The 14,685-nt window shown below is 37.6% G+C and overlaps 1 protein-coding gene across 3 annotated transcripts in view; it reads right to left on the reverse strand.

Moving 5' to 3' along the window:
- Window positions 1-14,685, reverse strand: part of LINGO2 (leucine rich repeat and Ig domain containing 2) — a 545,573-nt gene that overhangs the window by 347,835 nt on the left and 183,053 nt on the right. For all 3 annotated transcript variants that reach the window (XM_066988165.1, XM_066988167.1, XM_066988166.1), the window contains one exon: window positions 1,652-1,733. The gene's annotated coding sequence lies outside the window, so the exon portion shown is untranslated. The remainder of the gene's footprint in view (window positions 1-1,651; window positions 1,734-14,685) is intronic.

A 14,685-nucleotide genomic window follows, 5' to 3' on the forward strand; every position in this document is an offset into this window, starting at 1 on the left:
ACTTAATCACAAAAAAATGTATTTAAGCTCTTGTAAAAATTATGGCTGTGGCCATTGGGCTGTTGAATGCTAGTGTTTTCCCAGATTCTGCTGGTTTTGCAATCTCACAATAGACAAGGCCTATGTAACATAACACAAAGTCTTTGAAATTGTACCAGCACCCCTTTGAAAATCAGTGTCACCCACACTTTTCTAACCAGTCCTATTGTTCAAAGCATAACAATCTATATGGAAAATAATGTGTTTGGGCTTCTCATTACAACAGGAATTTTTCTACTGTTTCTAGAAGCTGACAGAGAGTTGGTAAAAATGGACACCCTTTTTCAGTATTTACAAATGGCTTCCATCCTCAGAAGGTGACTAGAAGGAAACGCTGCTACTTTTCTTTTTACAATCACCACCCACATCTCATAGCAGGGTATCACTCACAGTAAAGACTGATTCACCCTTTTTTCTCTCTATACTAAAGAAATACAATACATTAAAATGCACAGCCTTGGATTTCAGCTTGTTAAATAAATGCTGAAGAGTAGAATATTCACTCCCCCGTCTTAGGTGCTGGGAAGGCTGCTGATTTTATTTTTCAAAAGGGCCAATTTTCCACCTTGAATATACAGCTCACAGTGGCACTTCTGTCAAGAGGGGGTAATTCTTCAGCTCAGCACTCCGTTTAAAAGCATGAATTTGGAGCAGCTTTTGCATAGCTTCTGGTTTGATTCTTTGTAATACATAATAAAAAAGCTTTTGAAAACCTTTTTTCACCATGTGTAAAAGAGCTAGTTTCAATGGCAGAAAGATTCAGAGGAATGTTCTTTCCTACAGACAACTAACACAACTTCAAAGATAAAATTCAGAGGTGAATAAAGTCTCGAAGGAAAGAGAAAATATTAAGCCTAGACCAAAGCTGAGGAAGGTATTCAGGGATTTAGTGTTCTTGGTAGAAGCAGCACTGTCTCTCAGGGTAACAAAATTAATTATCAAAACAAGCTAGTTTCCCTGAGGTATTTTCAAACTTTTGAAAACAAAATTTTCGAAATACTTCATATGACTACCTTTCAAATATAAATCAAATATCATATTATAGAACACTGTAATATAAAATGCTATGAAGAAGTATGTGTAAAACCTGGTATAAGAACGTCTCACTTTAAAAACTGTACAGCAATAAGGATCATGAACCATAGCCATGTACATCTGAAAGATCACTTTTAGTCTCCCATCTAATAAAATTGTCAAGAAACACAAAATCACCAATAAGCACAGAAGACACAAAATATATCTTGATAGAAAAATGCGTTCATATTCAGATTTAAATCTTCAGGCTCAACTTATTTGTTTGTCCACTCAGATCAATGGAAATATAGGAACAATAACACAGAAACTCACAAAAACAATAGATCATGGCATCATCTTCCTTCTTCCTGAAAATGTACTTGCTAATCAATCCAAAGCAAACTCACTGTATTTATTTCAAGGTGTACGACTACAATTCATTGCTAAAAGTGTAGATGAAACAATAAACAAGGGTATTTTCTTCAACAACTAGAGTTATACAACTAGTATATTCAACAACTAGTATTATAAGGTCATTTTAGGCACTGGAAACTGTAGAACAATACACTATTGTAGTCAGTTAAAATGGAACATTTACCTTGCAAAATCCACAATCCATGGATACAGGCAGAAAAGACAAAGAGTTTACAGCCAAGTTTTCCAGCTCTGCTGCTCGCTTACTAGAAAACAAGAAGAAGAAAATACATTTAGACTTGTCCATTGTACCAAGGTTTTTTAAATGGCAATATTCTTAGGGAATTTTCTTGAGATGGTTTAGGATCATACGCAGCTCCTATCCACAAAGGAACAGAACGTATGTCAGCACCGTAAATGTCTCTCCTGAAGTAAATAGCAGAGGCATGTGAAAGCTCCCAATAATACCAAATAATACTGTGTACTCACTGGCACTCATAGGGAGCAGGCAACTGCATTAACTGCCATAGCTTAGAAAGCAGTTTACTAAGGGATCTGAAGGTGAAACTGACACAAGTATTAAACCAAGAATGGACACAGTGGGGAAAAAAAATAAAAAAAGTCTTTTCAACATCAGGATAAACTTTCTCTGCTGGTGATGGAAATTGGCACCTCTACAGCCTTTTCCATACATGTCTCCAACTCCATAGACAAAGAAAGGAGCATTTCTGAGCTTTGGTATCCTCTTGCCGTATTGAACTGAAATTGGAACATTACATTAATGTTTATGGAACATATGATAAAAGCTGTCTTCAACAGCAAAGGTAAGGGAGTTAAGAAAAGTTCTTGTATGTTTGCCAGGACCAGAATAAGTCCTGACAGAGCAAAAGAACTATAGATTAGACAATAATACAAACTACACTGATAACAAAGACTATGAAGGACTCTGCTATTTCTGAAAATTATTCTGAAATAAATGCCATGGGCTCTTCTGATCAACATGACCCCCTATGACTTTCAGAAAGCAAGCCAAACGAACAAAATGCTTTGGATCCTGCTATGCAGAAATGACCTTTATGAGACCTTTTGAATTGCCTGAAAAAGACTCTACACCTCTTCATAAGACACATTATGATCTGGGAAAGATTGTTTTGAGAAGTGAAATAATGAGATATAAAAAGAAAGAAACAAATATACTTAAAATTTTAAAATATACTTAAGATATTATATAAAAATTAAACTGTAATTATAGGAAAGGCCAGGTATTTTAAGTAAATACATATTTCACGATGAAACATAACGTTGTACCTAATTCTTACTCAACTAATTTTCTGAGGTACACAAACAGGTGAGTTAATTCAATCATTGTATACTATATGGTTCATCATGGATAAGATAACAGGTCAAAAAAATGATTTGTTGAGGGAATCTGTAACATAAGGAAGTTATGCAATTCGCAGAAGAAGACTTGGAAGGCAGCAAAGAGCTGCCAGTGCTGCAAGTAGTCTAGAACTCTACCTCTTTGGTTTACGTGGAAGTGTTTGGTAGCAGGGGGACCGTAGGGATGGCCTCTGTGAGCAGAGCCCAGCAGCTGCCCCATGTCAGGGCAGAGCCAGCTCCAGCTGCTCCAAAAGGGACCCACGGCTAGACAGAGCTGAGCCGTGAGCGATGCTGGGTGGGCCTCTGGGAGAGCAGAGTTAAGGAAGGGAAAGAAGTGCTGGGCAACAGCAGCTGGGAGAGAGGGGTGAGAGCCAGCCCTGCAGCCCCCAAGGGCAGTGCAGCAGGAGGGCAGGAGGTGCTCCAGGCAGGCAGTACAAGTTCCCCTGCGGCCTGTGGAGAGGGCCCTGGAGGAGCAGGGCGAAAAAGTGTTAAGAAGGAGTGACAGACTTGAAGTGTTTGGAATTGAGAGCACCACCATTCCTCATCAACCTGCACTGCTAAGGGTTGGGGCAGGAAGAAGAGGAGATAGGAATGAAGGAGTGACGTTAAAAGCATGGGAAGCAAGGGTTGGGGGAAGGTGTTTGTAGTTTTTTTTTTTTTTTTTTTTTTTTTTATCATCCTACTCTATTTTTAACTGCCAGTAAATAAAAAGAATCTTCCCCAAGTCGAGTCTGTTTTGCCCATGATGGTAATTGGTAAGGGATCACCCTGTCCTTATTCCAACCCTCAAGCTTTTTTAGGTCTTATTTTCTACCAGTGTCCTGTTGAGGAGTGAGAGAGTGTCTGGGTGAGGGTCTGTCAGCCAGCCACAGTCAATTCACCTCTGTTTCTCTACATGTTCCTGCCAATTCTTGATTATGAAAGACAGACAGAGGTGTCTACTACTAATGAGTGATGCTGCCACTCAAGCCCCCATTATGAGGACAAATCAGAAAAAGCAACACTATTTCAGTGCTGTTCTGTGGTAAAGTTTACAACAGAACCACACTGCTTTGGTAAGAGCATATAGTTGGTTATTCAGTGCATGTGCTGTTATACTGATTAGGTCAACTCTTGTAGAAGGCAAAGGGTAAACAAGTTGTTCCACCATTGCAGTATCTAACATCATTATTTTTGGGCCACTTTATTTGTTTCATTTTAAGAACAGTAATTTTTTCATAGTGCTCTCCCACAGAAGCAGCAGTTCTTTCACAGCACACTGGAAGAGCAGTCTAAATATATATTTCACTATACCATTCTACACCATATTGAATTCCTGTATTTATTATGTACTATTATATTAACTAAAGAGCAAGCTTTGCTTTCACTACTGTGTGGGTTATAGTATATTCAAAGCTAACTTATCTGGTGATTTTAATGGAGAAGGGGAGGAGCTTTACCTGAACTCATGGTAATATATGTTTTTTCAGGTTTTCACTTCCTAGGGGCTATTGCAACTATTTTTGAATCTTGCCTTTTGTTAGTTTAGGTTCTTCTCAGACTAAATACAGAATAAAAATAGAACAACAACAACAAAAACATAAAAATAAGCAAACCCCCTGTACGTCTAAAAGTTTATTTATTTATTTATTTATTTTCTGAAACAAATGGGAAGTGTTTTAAATATTGTAGGCATTTCCTTTTACCTTTGGTTGCAGACATAGCAGATTTAGAATGAAGATCAGCCTGAGTCTTTGGAAGCCAGGGAGAATTTAACTCTGAACTGTGTGTTATATTATATCAAACCTTCAAAGGACTTTTAAATATATAGATTCCCATCCTACCCAAAACAGTGGGAGAAATCTCATGCATGGGAGAAATACAGAAATCATACTCCCAAATGGTGAAAATATCTCTGTCTCAACAGTCTCAACAGTGCTTTATTTCTGAAGACAAAACCCAGGTGGCAGTAGGAGACTAAAGGACTGTCCTGACAGATTGCAACAGGCGTTCAACGGGTCTGTCAGAAAAGGGTCGTAGAGAAACTGTTTCTCTAGGACAAGAGAAGAGATACTCATACAGACAAGTGACTGTCTAAAATCTGAGAGACAGAGGAATTGATTTCCCTTGCAGTGGGGTGTCACCAGTGTCTCATCTTAGAGTGAGCTGCCCTTGGTCCCAAGCTGCTCTCTGAGTGGTACCAAGATGAAGCTGTAGAACTGCACACTTGCTAAACAAGTGTAGAAAAGTAAAGGAAATTCAGAGTTGCTGAGTGACACACGTGGAAAAAAAAAATCCGTCTCAGTACATAGAAAGTAGTGGACTCTTATCTCAGTACCACCCCTCAGAACTAAGACTTGGAAGACTTAGAAAGCAGGTCAGAGAGGATGTCAGCTTACAAATCAAGAAAGCAAACCAAAATGATAAGAATTTTTGTGAATAGAGGAAAAATTTGAAAAGTTTTGAGAGACAGATGGGGGGTGGTTACCACAATTTTCTATGAAACCATTAGTGGCGCAGATAGTAGTCACTATAAGAACTGGTGGGAACAATATGAAATTCAGTGGAAGAAAAGTTGAAAACAAACAAAAAAATGCACTTCATTCATGAATTGTGCAGGGAAGACACAGAACATTTTGCCCAGGTGCTGAGGTTAGTCAAATTTTAGGGAAAAATCATCTGTGGCAACCAACCATTAGTAGCTCTGGAACACTTCAAATTTAAATGTCTGTATTACAGTGGCATAAATACAATCTCAGTCTAGCTGTTGCTTGAAGCAAAAGGGCAACTGTCACAAAAATTGGATATCTGGGAGTATCACTACATCAAAACAGGAAGTCACCAAAATACACAACTCAGGGACAGTCTGGAGATACCACAGAGATTTTACTTGGATTTTTTGAGCCACACACCAGACATATGTGAAATGAATGAAGATAGTTTTGGCCTAAAAGCACAAAATAAACACAAGCATTAAAAAAGTAAGTTATATATTCTATATAACCTAAGATATGGCAAACATTGAAGGCCACAGAGCTAAAATGTGGAGATGCAACACAACCAAAAAAGCTTACTGCTTTAACTGTCAAATAATAATTATTTCAGATTTTGAGAAGGTTTCAAAATTCTATTAATAATGCTGAAGATCCTCCAGTTCTGTATCTTGACACTATAGTTAATTGGTTTTATGTATAATGTATGGCAGGGTTTCAGGCATAAAATAACGAATTGTTTTGGCAATACATTTTTGTAAGGCTAGTAGTCATGTTTTCCTTCATATAAAATCACTGACTTTTTTTCAAAGATTTCCAAAAAGACGTTATGCAGGATTCATTGAGGAGAGCAGTTGTTTGTTTCGTAAGTCTGTCTTAGTTCAAAACATACTCTTAAAATGCATGTTTCTTGTCAGGCATTAAAGAATTGAACAAATAAAAAATCCCATATAAGCCTAGTGAAGTAATTTTTTTATTTTTTTTTTTTTTAGCAGATGCATTAGGTTGTTTGGAATATATATTTAGTTCAGAAACATTTTTTTTAAAACATAGATGAACTAGCTAACATAAAAGTAAACCTTATTGGATGCAAATACTTTCTCCAAATGTATATCTCAAAGACTTGTTATTAAAGAAATACAGTTAAGAAAATCTTCTGCACACTGAGGTCTGTAAATACAAATGTTCACAGTCAACTCTAAGAATATATTGCAAAAAAACACTTTACTGCCCTTAGCAGAGTTGCTAAGTTGTGCCAGATCACTGCAATCAAAAGGCTGAGGTACTTAATGAATTCATTACCTCAGTCTTTAGTAGTAAAACCAGTTGTTCTTTGGAGGGCAAAAATGAAGCTCTCATAATCCAAGAGGAAATGTTTAGCGACCTGCTACACGACTTAGATGTACAGAAGTCTACAGAGACAGATTGATTCCACCCAACGGTAATGAAGGAGCCGGTGGAAGCAGTCACCAAGCCACTTTCCATCGTTTATCATCAGTCCTGGCTATCAGGGGAGGTCTCAGTTGATTGGAGGCTATCAGATGTGACACCTATCTACCAGTAAGGTCAGAAGGAGGACCTGGAGAACTACAGGCCTGTCAGTCTGACTTTGGTGGTGGGGAAGGTTAAGAAGCAGGTCATCTTGAGTGTCATTGTGTAACACATACAGGGTAACCAGGTGATCAGGCCCAGTCAGCAGGAGTTTATCAAAGGCAGGTCCTGCTTGATGAGCCTGATCTCCTTCTATGACAAGGAGATGTGCTTAGTGGATGTGGGAAAGGCAGTGGGTGTTGTCTACTGAGACTTTAGTAAAGCTTCAGCATTCTGGAGAAACTGGCTGCTTGTGGCTTTGGATGGGCATACGCTTCACTGGGTAAAAAACTGGCTGGGAGGCTGAGCCCAAAGAATTATGGTGAATGGAGTTAAATCCAGGTGGAGTCTGGTCACAAGTGGTGTCCCCGAAAGTTCAGTACTGCGGCCAGTTCTCTTTAATATCTGTATCAATGATCTGAACGAGGGGATCAAGTGCACCCTCAGTAAGTTTGCAGATGACAGCAAATAAGTGTTGATCTGGTCGAGGGTAGAAGGACTCTGCAGAGGGATCTGGACAGGCAGGACTCATGGGCTGAGGCCAAGTGTATGAAGCTCAACAAGTCAAAGTGCTGGATCCTGCACCTGGGGCACAACAACACTATGCAACACTACGGGCTGGGGGAAGAGTGGCTGGAAAGTTGCCCAGTGGAAAGGGACCTGGGGGTACTGCTTGACAGCTGGCTGAATATGAGCCAGCAGTGTGCTCAGGTGGCCAAGAAGGCCAACAGCATCCTGGCTTGTTTCAGAAATAGCATGGCCAACAGGACAAGGGAAGTGATTGTCCCACTGTACTCGGCTCTGGTGAGGCCACACCTTGAATACAGCGTTCAGTTTTGGGCCCCTCAGTACAAGAAACACATCAAAGTGCTGGATTGTGTCCAAAGAAGGGCAATGAAACTGGTAAATGGTCTGTGAGGAGTGGTTGTGGGAGCTAGGGTTGTTTAGCCTAGAGAAAAGGAGGCTCAAGGGAGACCTTATTGCACTCTACAACTACTTTGAAGGAGGTTGTAGTGGAGTGGCGTTTCGTCTCTTCTCCCAAGCAACAAGCAATAGTACAAGAGGAAATGGCCTTAAGCTGCACCACGGGAGGTTCATCAGGTTGGATATTAGGAAAAAATTTTTCACTGAAAGGGTTGTGAGGCATTGGAAAAGGTTGCCCAAGGAAGTAGTTGAGTCACCATCCTTGGAGGTATTCAAAAGATGCATCAATATGGAGCTTAGCGACATGGTTTAGTGGTAGACTTGGCAGTGCTAGGTTAGTGGTTGGACTTGATGATCTTAGAGATCTTTTTCAGTCTAAATGATTCTATAATTCTTCTCCTGACTGCATTCCGTTCTCCTTATCTAAGGGAGTTTCACAGTAACACAGTGAAAGTGTAGCTTTGTAAGAGGAGGCATCACACTCAAACGTCCACTGCTTCCTATTCAGTTATGGGACACACTGGGCTCTGTGTACATGTAATTGCATTTTAGCATTTCAGACTCTGCACAGGAAAATTCTGGAAAATAAATGAAACAAAACAAAACAAAACAAGGACAGATATTAAAGTGGGTGCAACTGGAACTAGTGAGTTTACATTGCTGAAAAGAAAAATAAAAAATTAAACTTCCTCTGGGGAAAAATCTTCCTAATTCTAAGGATAGTTTGTCTGTACTGACTATGGCAGCTGTGGGACCTCCAGTACTACTGTCATTATTAAACTCAGATAAACATATCAGAAATGACATGTATATATCTAGATCACTACTGCAGGAGAAGGATGGGTCATATGATCTTGGTGACCTATCAGACCTATCTTCCATGATTGTGTTTATAATGTCTAGCATTTTAACAACAGCAACTGGATATAGGCTTGGTATATACATCTCTCATTAGTTTATTTCAATTACCACAAGTGACCAAAATTCAGCTGTGGCAGTATTTTCAGGTTTATAACCACAAGGATGCTCAAACTATTTGTTCAAGTTTCCCTTTTTAAATGTCCTCAAAAGTTATACGTTCTTCACTTCCTATAATTTCTTTTTAATCAGGAAGCCATTATGTATAAGTTTTGGAAACTAATAAGTTTCAGATTTCTGAAGCCAAAGTACATATTATCTCATTGGCTTTGCAGAAAACCCATGGACATTCATTGATGCTTTTGTTGAAAGTCAGATACTGAGGCATTCTGCAAAAAGAGAATTAAATTCTATCTTTCTCTTCATTTTTCATCATCATATAACCTTCAGTTAAAATGAATGCTAAGTTTAATGTTTAAGAACTACTACAGACAAAAGTGATGTGTAGAGGCATATGTCTTTGTAAAAATGATATAAATTCCCATCAAAGCCCTTACTTCTTATCACTCTCAACAATTTGCTCATTTTTCAATAAAAGTCACAATAATTGTCACTATGCAATAGTATCAATATGCCACAAAGTGCAAAATAAGAATAACAAGGAAACAAGAGCAAAAGCGGTAAGAGAGAAAATACTGGAATCCAGGATAAATGTAGAAGTGACAGCCAATGAAATCATCATCATCTGTCTCTCTTCTTTTCAGTGTTTGTTCTACACTAACCAGTAATTTACCCACCAGTTATTTATCCACCAACAGAATTCCTCCATAAAGACTACACAATTGTTGGATTCATTCTTCTACATACTGCTCAAATGCTGCCAAAGTTTACAGCCCTCTACCAAAATCAAATGACATATATCCCGAAAACCAGACAGCAGTGGTGTTTATGCCTCGAAAACATATATATATTCTCTGTAGGTATTTATTTCTTCTGTGTCATTCCGAACTGAAAGTAAGAAATATCCATGTATGCCTCCTATTCAAAGATCTCAGCCATCCCATCCCATCCCATCCCATCCCATCCCATCCCATCCCATCCCATCCCATCCCATCCCATCCCGTGTCCTTGCATGGTGGGTGAAATACTGTTTGGTGTGTTACATATGAGCAGGTTATAGCTATTAAGAATTGCCTAATGATCAACAAATATTCTGAGTATTTCTTGCAAAGAGCAACATCAATTCTGGTAATCTGTGACAACACCACATGGCTCCACATGGCTCCACAGCACCACAGGTTTTCTTACAATTATGAAATATCCAATGGTCAAGCAGTTTTCTGGAAAACACTCTTGATTTAACTTTGTTTAAAATTTTGAAGGCTTGTATGAGTGAGTGATTATAATAGCTGAAACTATTAGGTCAACTATCTCTATTTATGAGATATTTTCATCATTTATATCAGGGAGACAGTCTTTTATGAACCAAACACTTGACAAAACTGTATTAAATGCCAATTCAACGCTACCATTCAAAAATAATAATAATAATTAAAAAAAAAAAAAAAAGTTAGGGGCACAGTTTAAACATGTCACACTGAACTGGACAAACTAAATATGAACATCTAAAATTCCCAATATCCACTTGTAACATTTGACATTCAGTCATTGCTATTAATTGTAGGCTTCATTAGTCTTGGCAGACAGATTTATTTTGCTGCATGATAATTAGTACAACGAAATCACCCATTGACAGAAAAAAATAGGAGTTAACACTAAGATTGTATAATATAATATTAAACTGCTGCAACACTCCATTTTATAATCTCTTCTCCTCAGGTCAGCAAATAGAATTTGTCATGAGAAAAAGTGAAGGAATAAGACCTTTATTCAGGAATGTTTCCCATTTCAGTTAGATAGGTGCAGAGGCAAGAAAAGATGAGAAGTTACAAGAACAGGAATTAAGAAAGCATTTATCTGTCTGAGCATAAGCCTCTTGTATTCTTCAGTACTCTTGTATTTCTTATAGTTGCATATTGGCTTTGTTCTTCAGGTGTCTTCCACCTCTGTAGTTTGCCTGTCTCTATTATCTGCAATAGCAATATTGTTTTCCATGACATAATGCTAATTTCTTGTGTAAAAATGAATATTTACTTTAGGGCTATTCAAAACTAGGCATAACTTACTTTCAGATCTTAATGACAAATTCATGACAAAAACAAACAGTATGTGTAATTTCAGCAATGCCTAAAAGTAGGCCTTGTGCCCAATTACAATAGTCAATGCAAGTCAGGGCAAATCCTTCAGTCAAGCTGCTGTTTGTTAGCCTGCATGGGTAAGCATATTTAATCTTTTATTTGTTATTCAGAGTGGACCTGCATCTCCTCTAGGTCAGAGAAAAGTATGAAATACATGTAATAATTCCATGGATGCTATTTACTTTAGCCAGGGGTACACAAACTGAGCAATTTGAGAGCCGCTGGTATGGCTTAACGATATCACAAAGTGCTGATAAAATCCATGGGAATTACCAATGACAGAAGAACTAATCAAGGGCTTACTTTGCTTACCACTTCTCTGGCATACTATGAAACAAAGAAATTTGAGTTACCTTTGAGATTTCCTCTTTTGTCTTCCACACTCAGGATTTCTCCTTATCCATAGTACATGCAAGTGCCTGAATTTAAAAAGTTACACTTATAAAATAAGGCATCATGCATACGTAAGATGCACTTCATTTTATAGCTGTAATCTACCTGTAATGTAATTGATATCTTTTAGCAATATAAAACAGAATATAGAACTGTCACTATAACTAAATCAACTTTATATGAATGTTCTTATACTAAAGCAAAATGTTATTTGACCTTGCACTTTTAAGATGATGGATGATTCAAGTGCAGAACTGATTCATTTTAGCAGGCTGTGTTTATAAAACACATGACATTTGTCTTCAGATTGGGGAACTGAGCTCTTGCCCCTGAGGTTTGAAGTAATCTTAGTAGAATAGTAGTCTGGAAGAGAGTACCAATACATTTATGCTTTCCTTACCCTTTGGCAACATTAGTTTCAGGGTAAGAGCTCTAGCAGCAAATATTTTGTTTCACAGTCAAGAGCTTGGTGCAGCTAGTCAAGCAAATCAAAACACTCTAAACTCCAGACGCTTCATTTCATGAATTCACCCCAAAGCAAACAGATTACCATCTGGGCATATGAAACAGAAAGATAAAATATACACTTAAACTAGTCTGTGTTTGTGAATATAGTGTGTATAGTTTGAGTTTAGTATATCAGTATAGGAATAACATTATTTTAAGAGCTAACATACTTTGAATTACAAGTGTTTTCTGCCTGAATGGTATTTGAGATATTACTCAGATTGTGAGCTGAGATTTTGGATAAAATATAATATGCTTTAATTCAGATGATAAATACTCCCAGAATATCAAAAACTTTTACCAAATGTCATTGATAACATCTGGACTAGTGATTTATTTTTCCAATTATTGTTCTTCAATTCAGATATTCAGGGAATATATAGAGGCTATTTAAAGCATATTACTTCTGAGAATGAACTGTATCTGCCACCCAAAATTGAACTCATATTCCTGGGAGGCTTTTACAAAACCTTCCTCTCATCTATGTACAGGTTAAAAGCTCACGCTACAAATATGTACAAAGCAGATCATAAACTGTTCCTGCACAACTTTTACTTATATGCACTTCATTCTTTATAAACAGCTGAAGTTTTTTCACATGGTTTTGAATAAATACCTATTATGAAATTTTGAACCCACAGAAGATCATAGAGAAGAACTTCCACCGATTCTAGCTGGGCTCATACTTCACCTTTTTGAGTCCTTTGCCACAGAAAAGTATTTCTTTGCAGACTAAAGCATGTGGAATAATGTAGGCTGATTTTTTCACAACATTTTGCACTATGGAAGTACTTAATGTCTGTACCACAGGGCAAATGCAGCAGCAAAACATTATCTGAGGACTTAGCTGAATTTGGGGGACAAGATAGCCACTTTTTTCCTGCACTCAAAAACTACCTGCAAAAGCAATCTCTGTGGAGGTATTTCTCCACAGTCTTGCCAGAAAAAGGAATCATGGGAATCGTGGTGCCGTGAGGGGAAAGACTTCAAACAGAGTCACTTTGGAGTTCATGGACTTACTACTGATGGTAAACAGGGCTTGAGCTGATTCCTCTGGTTCCCCCTCTGGAACCAGTGCTCCAGGCACAGTATTAGGAGAGGCTTCTTCCGTCTAGGAAATGCAGACCCCATTCCTATCCCTACTCCATTTACAATAACACAGCTCCTGCAAATTCCCTGATTGCTATGGTGCAAACATACATTACTGCAAGAGACTGTCACAGGTTTATTTTGTTCATCTGAACAGTGACTTCAGATCATATCCATTACCTTTAATATAAACCAGCATGAATCACTGTGAGCCTGAAAATGTGATCTTAGCATGGGTTTATTTCTTTTGGTTATTTATAAGCCCAGCATATATCCTAACTAACTATACTGGAAAATTAGGCACAAAGTGCTTTATATGGTATTTAGCCCTGTAGACGTATGAAACAAGTATTAATAGGAATTTGCATTCATTCCATTGTACAAATTGTCATAGACCTTTCAGTGGATTTTTTTCAGTGGTGCTGGTATTATTAGGGAACACAAGGCAAGATGTACCATGCATTAAAGGCAAGTGCAGTTATCAAAGCTACTGTCATATGTCTAAGGCAATATTTAACTAAGAAGACTCTGGATTGAAGAAAGAGATACACACTGCAAAAGACAAAAACAAAACAAGACAAAACAAAACAAAACAAAAAAACCACCACAACAACAAAACAGGAAGAAAAACAGTACTGTTAATAATGGAAAAATTGCTATGATTGTGTGATGAAAACAATACAGTGAGCTTTTCTGTGCGTATGAATTTTCTCCAAATGTTAACAACCAGTTAATAAACAGTCCAAGAGATCTCTTAGGAGGTCATATAATCTTGATATCTGATTGGGGTTGGGAAGAATGGCTTAAACTTTTCTCATGCTTTATTTAGGCATATACTCTAGCTCTGATTCCTGGGGATGCTTAAATATGCACACAAGTCTAATTCTACTGAACTCAGGTACTCAGGATGCTGAAGTTTCTATTCAATGCTAATCTGAGAACTCTTATCCAGTCTTTTTTAATACTAATATGAGAACGTTAGAGATTATCTGCTTGAGAAATTTTTCATCTGGTTTTCAGCAAGTCCTCAACAATTATAGTCTCCTTTGAAGTTACAAATGAAATAGATTCATGGAACAAATCTGGAAAAGCCTACAGTTTTCAAGCCCAGAGGAAACGCAATTAGTACACCAAATCTACAAGTTTTCTCCTTGACCTTGGAAAGAATGTATTAAAGGCTCTGAAGTTTAGCTCACAATCTGAGACAGATCTGCAGAGTTTTAATGACACTGACTGGTACAGGAGAAGGTTTGCATGTTATAGATCTTGTCATACTGTGAAAATTATATTCTCATATGCCTCTAACGATCATTTGAGAGCTGGTTGTTGTCATATATAGTCTGAAGTTTGCAACTCCATAGTTAATCTATCTGCTTTCTTCCAGCTTTTAATGAAAAACGGCAAAGCAGAAGATCAGCATGACATATTGAAAAGGGATTTGGAAGCAGATGAAAGTTCTACCCAAATGTGTCAGCAACTAGAAGAAACTGAATGAACTTTGCAGTAGTTGAAGGTTATTTTTCCTTATCTCAGCTGAAGAAAATTCTCATACATGGCTTCTCAAATTTTTTTTTTTGTTTAATTTTTGTTGTTGTTGTTAAATATATGTTCCAAAGACTCTATCAGGAAATTTGATGAGTCTTTTGTTGTTTCACTATATGCAATCCAAACAAAAAGATGTAACTCTTGCCAAATTAGTATGTTTTCTTTCAGGTCATCAGTATCACCTAACAGTTGTGAATTAAATA

The sequence above is a fragment of the Anser cygnoides genome, chromosome Z (assembly GCF_040182565.1).
Source record: "Anser cygnoides isolate HZ-2024a breed goose chromosome Z, Taihu_goose_T2T_genome, whole genome shotgun sequence".
In the NCBI taxonomy this organism is placed as follows: domain Eukaryota; kingdom Metazoa; phylum Chordata; class Aves; order Anseriformes; family Anatidae; genus Anser; species Anser cygnoides.